Source organism: Drosophila kikkawai, unplaced genomic scaffold (assembly GCF_030179895.1).
Source record: "Drosophila kikkawai strain 14028-0561.14 unplaced genomic scaffold, DkikHiC1v2 scaffold_175, whole genome shotgun sequence".
Lineage (NCBI taxonomy): Eukaryota > Metazoa > Arthropoda > Insecta > Diptera > Drosophilidae > Drosophila > Drosophila kikkawai.
In genome coordinates, this window is record NW_027222510.1 from 33503 (window position 1) to 44177 (window position 10675).

A 10675-nucleotide genomic window follows, 5' to 3' on the forward strand; every position below is an offset into this window, starting at 1 on the left:
ATTAGTTTTTACAGGGCTAATTCATTTGCATACTCAATTGTAAATTTGTAAACAAAAAGGTCACAACTCAGCTAATAATGCATTCACTTCAAAATTTGTATTTATATTAGTTTTTACACGGCTAATACATTTGCATGCTCAATTGTAAAATTGTAAACAAAAAGTTCACAACTCAGATAATAGTGCATATATCCACTTCAGAATTTGTAATTATATTAGTTTTTACACGGCTAATACATTAGCATACTCAATTGTAAATTTGTAAACAAAAATTTTACAGCTCAGCTAATAATGCCTGTATCCACTTCAGAATTTGTATTTATATTAGTTTTTACAGGGCTAATTCATTTGCATACTCAATTGTAAATTTGTAAACAAAAAGTTCACAACTCAGCTAATAATTCATGTATCCACTTCAGAATTTGTATTTATATTAGTTTTTACACGGCTAATACATTTGCATGCTCAATTGTAAATTTGTAAACAAAAAGTTCACAACTCAGATAATAGTGCATATATCCACTTCAGAATTTGTAATTATATTAGTTTTTACATGGCTAATACATTTGCATACTCAATTGTAAATTTGTAAACAAAAAGTTCACAAATCAGCTAATAGTTCATGTATCCACTTCAGAATTTGTATTTATATTAGTTTTTACACGGCTAATACATTTGCATGCTCAATTGTAAAATTGTAAACAAAAAGTTCACAACTCAGATAATAGTGCCTATATCCACTTCAGAATTTGTAATTATATTAAATTTTACATGGCTAATACATTTGCATACTCAATTGTAAATTTGTAAACAAAAAGTTCACAACTCAGCTAATAATGCATGTATCCACTTCAGAATTTGTATTTATATTAGTTTTTACACGGCTAATACATTTGCATGCTCAATTGTAAAATTGTAAACAAAAAGTTCACAGCTCAGATAATAGTGCATATATCCACTTCAGAATTTGTAATTATATTTGTTTTTACATGGCTAATACATTTGCATACTCAATTGTGAATTTGTAAACAAAAAGTTCACAACTCCGCTAATAATGCATGTATCCACTTCAGAATTTGTATTTATATTAGTTTTTACAGGGCTAATTCATTTGCATACTCAATTGTAAATTTGTAAACAAAAAGGTCACAACTCAGCTAATAATGCATTCACTTCAAAATTTGTATTTATATTAGTTTTTACACGGCTAATACATTTGCATGCTCAATTGTAAAATTGTAAACAAAAAGTTCACAACTCAGATAATAGTGCATATATCCACTTCAGAATTTGTAATTATATTAGTTTTTACACGGCTAATACATTAGCATACTCAATTGTAAATTTGTAAACAAAAATTTCACAGCTCAGCTAATAATGCCTGTATCCACTTCAGAATTTGTATTTATATTAGTTTTTACAGGGCTAATTCATTTGCATACTCAATTGTAAATTTGTAAACAAAAAGTTCACAACTCAGCTAATAATTCATGTATCCACTTCAGAATTTGTATTTATATTAGTTTTTACACGGCTAATACATTTGCATGCTCAATTGTAAATTTGTAAACAAAAAGTTCACAACTCAGATAATAGTGCATATATCCACTTCAGAATTTGTAATTATATTAGTTTTTACATGGCTAATACATTTGCATACTCAATTGTAAATTTGTAAACAAAAAGTTCACAAATCAGCTAATAGTTCATGTATCCACTTCAGAATTTGTATTTATATTAGTTTTTACACGGCTAATACATTTGCATGCTCAATTGTAAAATTGTAAACAAAAAGTTCACAACTCAGATAATAGTGCCTATATCCACTTCAGAATTTGTAATTATATTAAATTTTACATGGCTAATACATTTGCATACTCAATTGTAAATTTGTAAACAAAAAGTTCACAACTCAGCTAATAATGCATGTATCCACTTCAGAATTTGTATTTATATTAGTTTTAACACGGCTAATACATTTGCATGCTCAATTGTAAAATTGTAAACAAAAAGTTCACAGCTCAGATAATAGTGCATATATCCACTTCAGAATTTGTAATTATATTAGTTTTTACATGGCTAATACATTTGCATACTCAGGTATAAATTTGTAAACAAAAATTTCACAACTCAGCTAATAATGCCTGAATCCACTTCAGAATTTGTATTTATATTAGTTTTTACAAGGCTAATACATTTGCATACACAATTGTAAATTTGTAAACAAAAAGTTCACAACTCAGATAATAGTGCATATATCCACTTCAGAATTTGTAATTATATTAGTTTTTACATGGCTAATACATTTGCATACTCAATTGTAAATTTGTAAACAAAAAGTTCACAACTCTGCTAATAATGCATGTATCCACTTCAGAATTTGTAATTATATTAGTTTTTACATGGCTAATACATTTGCATACTCAATTGTAAATTTGTAAACAAAAAGTTCACAACTCAGCTAATAATGCCTGAATCCACTTCAGAATTCGTATTTATATTAGTTTTTACAAGGCTAATACATTTGCATACTCAATTGTAAATTTGTAAGCAAAAAGTTAACAACTCAGCTAAGAATGCATGTATCCACGGCAGAATTTGTACTTATATTAGTTTTTACACGGCTTATACATTTGCATACTCAATTGTAAATTTGTAAACAAAAAGTTCACAACTCAGCTAATAATGCCTGAATCCACTTCAGAATTTGTACTTATATTAGTTTTTACACGGCTTATACATTTGCATACTCAATTGTAAATTTGTAAACAAAAAGTTCACAACTCAGATAATAATGCATATATCCACTTCAGAATTTGTATTTATATTAGTTTTTACATGGCTAATACATTTGCATGCTCAATTGTAAAATTGTAAACAAAAAGTTCACAACTCAGATAATAGTGCATATATCCACTTCAGAATTTGTAATTATATTAGTTTTTACATGGCTAATACATTTGCATACTCAGGTATAAATTTGTAAACAAAAATTTCACAACTCAGCTAATAATGCCTGAATCCACTTCAGAATTAGTATTTATATTAGTTTTTACAAGGCTAATACATTTGCATACTCAATTGTAAATTTGTAAACAAAAATTTCACAGATCACCTAATAATGCCTGTATCCACTTCAGAATTTGTATTTATATAAGTTTTTACAGGGCTAATACATTTGCATACTCAATTGTAAATTTGTAAGCAAAAAGTTCACAACTCAGATAATAGTGCATATATCCACTTCAGAATTTGTAATTATATTAGTTTTTACACGGCTAATACATTTGCATACTCAATTGTAAATTTAAAAACAAAAAGTTCACAACTCAGCTAATAATGCCTGAATCCACTTTAGAATTTGTATTCACAACTCAGCTAATAATGCATGTATTAACGGCAGAATTTGTACTTATATTAGTTTTTACACGGCTTATACATTTGCATACTCAATTGTAAATTTGTAAACAAAAAGTTCACAACTCAGATAATAATGCATATATCCACTTCAGAATTTGTATTTATATTAGTTTTTACATGGCTAATACATTTGCATGCTCAATTGTAAAATTGTAAACAAAAAGTTCACAGCTCAGATAATAGTGCATATATCCACTTCAGAATTTGTAATTATATTAGTTTTTACATGGCTAATACATTTGCATACTCAATTGTGAATTTGTAAACAAAAAGTTCACAACTCCGCTAATAATGCATGTATCCACTTCAGAATTTGTATTTATATTAGTTTTTACAGGGCTAATACATTTGCATACTCAATTGTAAATTTGTAAACAAAAAGTTCACAACTCAGATAATAGTGCAAATATCCACTTCAGAATTTGTAATTATATTAGTTTTTACATGGCTAATACATTTGCATACTCAATTGTAAATTTGTAAACAAAAAGTTCACAACTCAGCTAATAATGCATGTATCCACTTCAGAATTTGTAATTATATTAGTTTTTACATGGCTAATACATTTGCATACTCAATTGTAAATTTGTAAACAAAAAGTTCACAACTCAGCTAATAATGCCTGAATCCACTTCAGAATTCGTATTTATATTAGTTTTTACAAGGCTAATACATTTGCATACTCAATTGTAAATTTGTAAGCAAAAAGTTCACAACTCAGATAATAATGCATATATCCACTTCAGAATTTGTATTTATATTAGTTTTTACATGGCTAATACATTTGCATGCTCAATTGTAAAATTATAAACAAAAAGTTCACAGCTCAGATAATAGTGCATATATTGTAATGGGCAGCATTGGACAAAAAGGTTAACGTTGTAAAATTCAAAAGATTTGACATACGCGCCTTACGATAGTCATATCGTATGCTCCAGCCCTAGTCGATCACAATCAGCTGTGCGAAATTGACAGTTGACAGCACGAATTAATCGATTAAGCATCATTTCCGACACGATCAAAACATCCGCCTTCTTCCTTTTTTCACTGCAACGCCGAACGCTACAGAAGTGTCGATCTGTGAGCGAAATTAATACACAAGTGCCACGTGTCCCTTTTGCCAATTTAATACAAGGCATCGGCCGTTGCATCCGACCAGTTAACCATCCGCCAGTGTCGCGCACCGGTTTTGGGTAATTATTTTGAGACTTCAAGCCATTTGCACTTGCATTAATATTGGTTTCCTATAGAGACAGCGCAATACGGCGTGCCTTCTCGGCTTGCACGCCTACATACAGGCGAAGGAACCTTCTGGAGCTCCACGCTCAAGCGTACCGCAGTTTACTCTGCATCATCCTCTGTCGGTAAATAGTTTTCTTATATGACTGAAAGCTCTCTCCGTAACCACGGTTGTTTTTCTAGTCGAACCTTCCTATAAGGGCAAGCGGAATATTGCCAAGGGTGAAGCGAAAACCTTTGCGACCCTGCCCGCGAATCTGCTCGGTGGCCAGGAGCCCCGATTACGTCATCGGCGTGGGATTACTTATTTTTCCTTTCCGCGCTTCGCCAGCTGCGGCAGAGGAAGGGAGACGACAAACGTTGTGGCCAGGGACCACAATTTTCGGCCAGAGCGTGACGAAGGCGTAGGATCGGAGTAAACTCCTCCAGAAATAAACAAAACCGGCATTAGATCCGGAGTGCAGATTTAGTTAGGTTTTATGCAACTGTAAAAGTTTCGGATTTTTTAATCAGATTTCGGTCGCATCTGGCTCGTTTGAGCCTCGGAAAACTGTAGTATGTATCTAGAGTGCATGCGCTAGCTAAGCGAACGCGATTGCGTAAACTTGACCTAGGTTCATGTGCCCTAAAAACCCGCACAACCAGACATAAAGAACGCGATAAGCAGGGTCGATCAAACGAATCATTTGTGTTGCATTAAATTAAAAATCCTTTAAACACACGCTAACAGCTCGTCATCCACGTCATCGTGAAGGCCTTCAACGAGGATCGGATGGGGTAAGTGATCCAAAATGGATATATATATATAAACACCAATTTAATGTGACATGATATGATCAGCCAAAACCACCGCGGCTACCGTGAAGAGCCGTAAGCTCTGTTCGTTATTCTTTTCTGTTTGCTTTGTTTTGGGCTGCCAGATTCTGGACACTTCTAATTGCGTATAAATGCTCCTCTAGCCGCGCTCTTATTGAGTATATAATGATCATTACCAAATCTTAATTCTCGGTATGCGTTTGTTTTGCTATATTCTTGGCTAGTGTATGCATTGCAGATCTCTATTGCTACCAGCACCAACGTAATTATGAAGATTAAATATTTGAATTATGATTAGGAACGCGTAGTTTTATTCTGCTTTTCGCTAAATATGTAAATACAATACAAATAAATTAGAAACTAATCATTAAGTCCTCGTTTAAAAACATTTGTAGTCACAATGAAAGCATAAATGAATCGCAACTGAATTGTTTTAGATTAAAAAATGAAAAGAAGCAAATTAATTAAAACGAACATTCGAAATTATTATGTCAGTAACCAGAATTTCTTTAAGTTACTTTTCTATTGAAATTATTTAAATAAATAATGCAGTATGTCATATCGAATCAGTAATATCATGATGGAGTAGATGCAATCATCTCGTGACCTGGGGATTTAAATGTTTTGATCAGCTACAATATGGGGTCTTTGCTAACACTTAAAGTACAAAGGCATTGGTAGGGTGGGTAGCGACTCTGTGTGTGTCAAACAACAGCTAAGACACCACGAACAGATCCTGGTGCTAGACATATTCCCTTTTCATCATTATTGTCGTCCTGTGAGTTGGAGATTTTCTCTGATTTTCTTTTGTAGGCAGTTAGCCTGAATATTTCAGCCATGATCAGATGGCTTATTAGTTTCAGATAGGGACTCTATAAATAATTCTTCGTGTAATGTCGGAAGCAGTAACAGCAATAACCCCCCCATCCCGGAAGAGCTAGAAACAACAAGAGGGTCCCGTTCCGCTGTATACACTGCTGCCTGATTCAGTTAACTTACACTGTAGATAGTTGTGATCAATTTTTCTTCAGTGTAGGCAACCATTACATAAGTATTTGGCGCCCAACGTGGGGCCGCGATAATTGAATTCTACATAACGAGAGATTTCAGTTATTTAAGCCCAAATGTCTAGGAGGTACTTTATTTTTTTCGGATATCGAATTATTTGCGTGCGCTGAGTAAGATCGACCAATAAAAGTAAAGCAACCGAACTCCCTAGATAGATAGCTCGTTTGTTTTCGAATGATAAATTATTGAGAGTGGTCTGCAGTGCATATTATAACTATAGTTTATACTTTCTGGATATCGTAGGTTTGCAAGTGTGAACTCTGACGACCGAAGTATAGCTATCGGTTTTTGAGCTGTAGAGTAGCTTCAGTTTCTATCATCAGAGGAGTGAGAAAATGGTTTATCGGTTAGTTGTTTGCAAAGTTGGATTGACTGGAATACATAGGGTATGCGTAAGTGTACATATGTCCGTTAGTTGCGATTAGTAAATATCTGAAAATCAAGTATCATTCCAATTAGAGGAAATAGCCCGAACATATATTAAAAAAAAAATAAATAAACAAATAAAAATACCAAAATAAATTATGTCGGAACCAGGTTAACTACGATCAGATCATTCATATCCCCAAAGATAGGTCAAAACGAGATAAATAAAATATAACGAGAGATTATTACAAAATAAACACAAATTTGTAGAACCTAAACAAAAACATTATGCCACTTCATCATACTCCTGATAAAACGTTCGCTCCAATGGCTAACCAAGATGTTTGTTTATTGTGCGAAGAGCCAATGGTGGATACACAGCCTTGTGCGATGACACCTTGTAAGCATGTATTCCATAAATCTTGTGTTGAGAGTAAGTTTCATCCGGATAAAGAGAATGAATGTCCTTCTTGTTTTACAAAAGTTCTGTTGAAGGATGTTAAAGTAGTTATTGGAAATTTCTCTCCAGAGCTGAGAAACGATCCACCGGGAACTACTGCGAATAAACGTCCAAATACTAGTTCAGTGGCTAGACAATTAGAACTTGTAGAAAATCCCCCAACAGAGGCAGAAGTTTTTTCGCAGCAACCAGAGTTAATACCTAACGTGGCAGCTGTCGATAGTAATAAAGGTGCAAGGGGTAATAACACTAATATGGAGAGAGGAGGTGCAATACGAAGAGGTGCACGAAGAGGCAGACTGCCTAGACGATTTAATCGGAGTGACGATAATCTAAACGAAGATAATTGGTCGCAACCGGACATTGAAGTTTTAGTTCGAGAAACTGTAAGGCAAATGATGCAAACATTAACAGTGAGAAACAATCAGGAAAATCGACAACAAGAAAGAACACCCACGGTTAACCAAAGTCTCATTTCTCATAATTCATCCATTCTAGCAACGAATAAGGTCGCAGATATTATTCAGAAGTGGGGTGTGCGTTTCGAAGGGACATCTGAGGGTTTGTCGGTGGAAGAATTTTTATATCGAGTACAAGTATTAACGCGAGAACATCTTAATAATGATTTTGATTCGCTTGTTCGAAATGTGCATCAGCTGTTAGTAGGCAAGGCTAGTTCTTGGTTTTGGCGAATGCATAAACAAACCGAGAACCTGAACTGGCAACAGTTTGCAACCGCGCTGCGTGCCCAATATAAAGAAAGTCGATCTATGACCGAGCTACGCGAACAAATTCGTGCTCGTAAACAAAAACCTGGCGAATTGTTTGATACCTTTTACGAATCCATTTGCAAACTAATGGATAAATTGTCAGTGCATTTTGAAGAAAACGAATTAATTGAATTAGTTCAGGGAAATTTGCTCACGGATATGAAAGATAGGTTGCTTTTTGAAGATATCTATTCTATGGAACACTTACGAAAGTTGGTCCAAAAGAGAGAAAGGTTTCTGCAGGATGCTGCCAAAACAATCCGTACTCAAGCAAAACCCAAAGAGACCAACTACCGAGTTTACGCTGTCGATGAAGACTCAAAGACAGAGACAGAGATCGATGAACTAGACAAGGATATTTCGGCTTTGAGAGCGCCCTCGAAAATTATTTGCTGGAACTGTACCAAGGCGGGTCATATATTTGAGGATTGTTTAGCAGAACGTCGCATATTTTGCTACGGATGTGGCAAGCCGGAAGTCTATAAACCCAATTGTCTGAACTGTAAGAATCGTTCGGAAACCGAAAGGCGGGGGCATCCCAGAACAATCGGATGTCCCAGTCCCACTCATAGCTTCATACCCAGACGTAGACAAAGACTTAGACAACTCCTTAGGTCAAAGGTTGGAGGATGAGACAAAAATGAAAATAGTTGATCTTCAATCCAAAATATTAGATAAGTCAAATACCACGCAAGAGTCAGTGGATTTGAAAACAGCATTTCGGCCGTATGAAGACAGGCTTCGAAATTATTATTTAGTACGAGATAGAATCTTTAATGAAAAAACAAAGCCACGAAAACGGAATACAAAACGATTGAAAAATTATTATAGCAATTTAAAAAGTAAGCAACGTAATGTAGTATCGACCATTTTTCAAAACATCTCAGACAGACGAAGTTATGCAAATGTTTCCTTTCTGAATTTTACAGAATGGGGTTTGCTTGATACAGGAGCAAATGTTAGCTGTATAGGAGCAGATTTAGCTTTGCAGGATTTCAGTTGTTTTCCCGGATATAAAGCCATCGTATCGCAAGTTAAAACTGCGGATGCCAAGGCCCATAAGGTTTTAGGAATTTTGAAAGTTAAAATGAAATATAAAGATAATGAAAATGTAATGGAATTATACATTATTCCAACCATAGCTCAGAGACTTATATTAGGAATTGATTTCTGGAGAACTTTTGCATTAGCGCCGAGTATAGTTGGTGCAATCGAGAGCCCTTCAGTAACTCAAATTGTCCAGGATTCCTATCCGCTCAACGAGAGGCAACTACAAAAGTTAGAAGCGGTGAAGGAATTGTTTCCAAATTTTACGAAACAAGGCTTAGGGCGTACTTCCTTACTAAAGCATCACATTGACGTGGGATTGGCCACGCCAGTGAAACAGAGACACTACCCTGTCAGTCCAGCCGTCGAAAAAGTCCTTTATGCGGAAATCGATCGGATGCTAGAGCTTGGGGTAATAGAACCCTCTAACAGCTCTTGGAGCTCACCAATTCGTATGGTAATTAAGCCAAATAAAGTCCGACTTTGTTTAGATGCGCGGAAATTAAACGAAGCAACGAAAAAAGATGCGTACCCCTTACAAAGCATTGATGGGATCTTCTCTCGCTTACCAAAGGCTAATATTATTAGTAAATTGGATCTAAAGGATGCCTATTGGCAGATTCAGTTAACGGATGAAGCAAAACCACTCACGGCTTTCACAGTGCCAGGTCGAGCTCTCTTTCAATTTGTTGTAATGCCATTCGGCTTATGTAACGCTCCATCAACTATGTGTCGACTAATGGACGATCTAATTCCTACAGATCTCCGTCACTGTGTGTTTGGATATTTAGACGATTTATGCATAGTGACCGAAGACTTTGAATCTCATTTGTCTGTCCTGATTCGAATTGCAGAGCAATTCCGTAAGGCAAACTTAACGCTGAATGTCAGCAAGAGTCATTTCTGTGTGACCAAAGTTAATTATTTGGGATACATTATTGGCGAAGGAGGTATCTCCACAGACCCAGCCAAGATCTCCTGTATCCTGAACTGGCCTCCACCTCGTAATATCAAACAAGTCAGAGGATTTTTAGGTGTATGTGGTTGGTATCGTCGTTTTATTTCAAATTTTGCTGAATTAACTTTTCCCATCACCGAACTGTTGTCAAAAAGTAAGACGTTTAAATGGTCTGCTGAAGCTCAGGAAGCGATGAATGCGTTAAAACAGAAACTTACCTCTGCTCCTGTACTACATAATCCTGACTTTTCGCAGAAATTCTTTCTTCACTGCGATGCTAGCGACTTTGGCATTGGAGCAGTCTTAGTACAATTATCTGAAGCAGGAGATGAAAGGCCTATAGCTTTTATGTCAAAGAAACTTTCCAAGTCACAGCGTAATTATAGTGTTACAGAGCGTGAATGCTTGGCTGTAATATTGTCAATAGAAAAATTCCGTTGCTATTTAGAGTTGCAAGAATTTGAGGTGGTAACTGATCATTCCAGTCTGCTATGGCTGATGAGACAACAAAATGTATCAGGTCGTCTTGCC

The 10675-nt window shown here is 35.0% G+C and overlaps 1 long non-coding RNA gene across 1 annotated transcript; it reads left to right on the plus strand.

Annotated features, from left to right (window-relative positions):
* Positions 1 to 4359: 4359 nt before the first annotated feature.
* LOC138929358 (uncharacterized) lies at positions 4360 to 5332 on the plus strand. Its single transcript, XR_011445732.1, has 3 exons — positions 4360 to 4613; positions 4671 to 4784; positions 4843 to 5332. It is a non-coding gene; the product is annotated as an uncharacterized lncRNA (long non-coding RNA).
* Positions 5333 to 10675: the final 5343 nt, after the last annotated feature.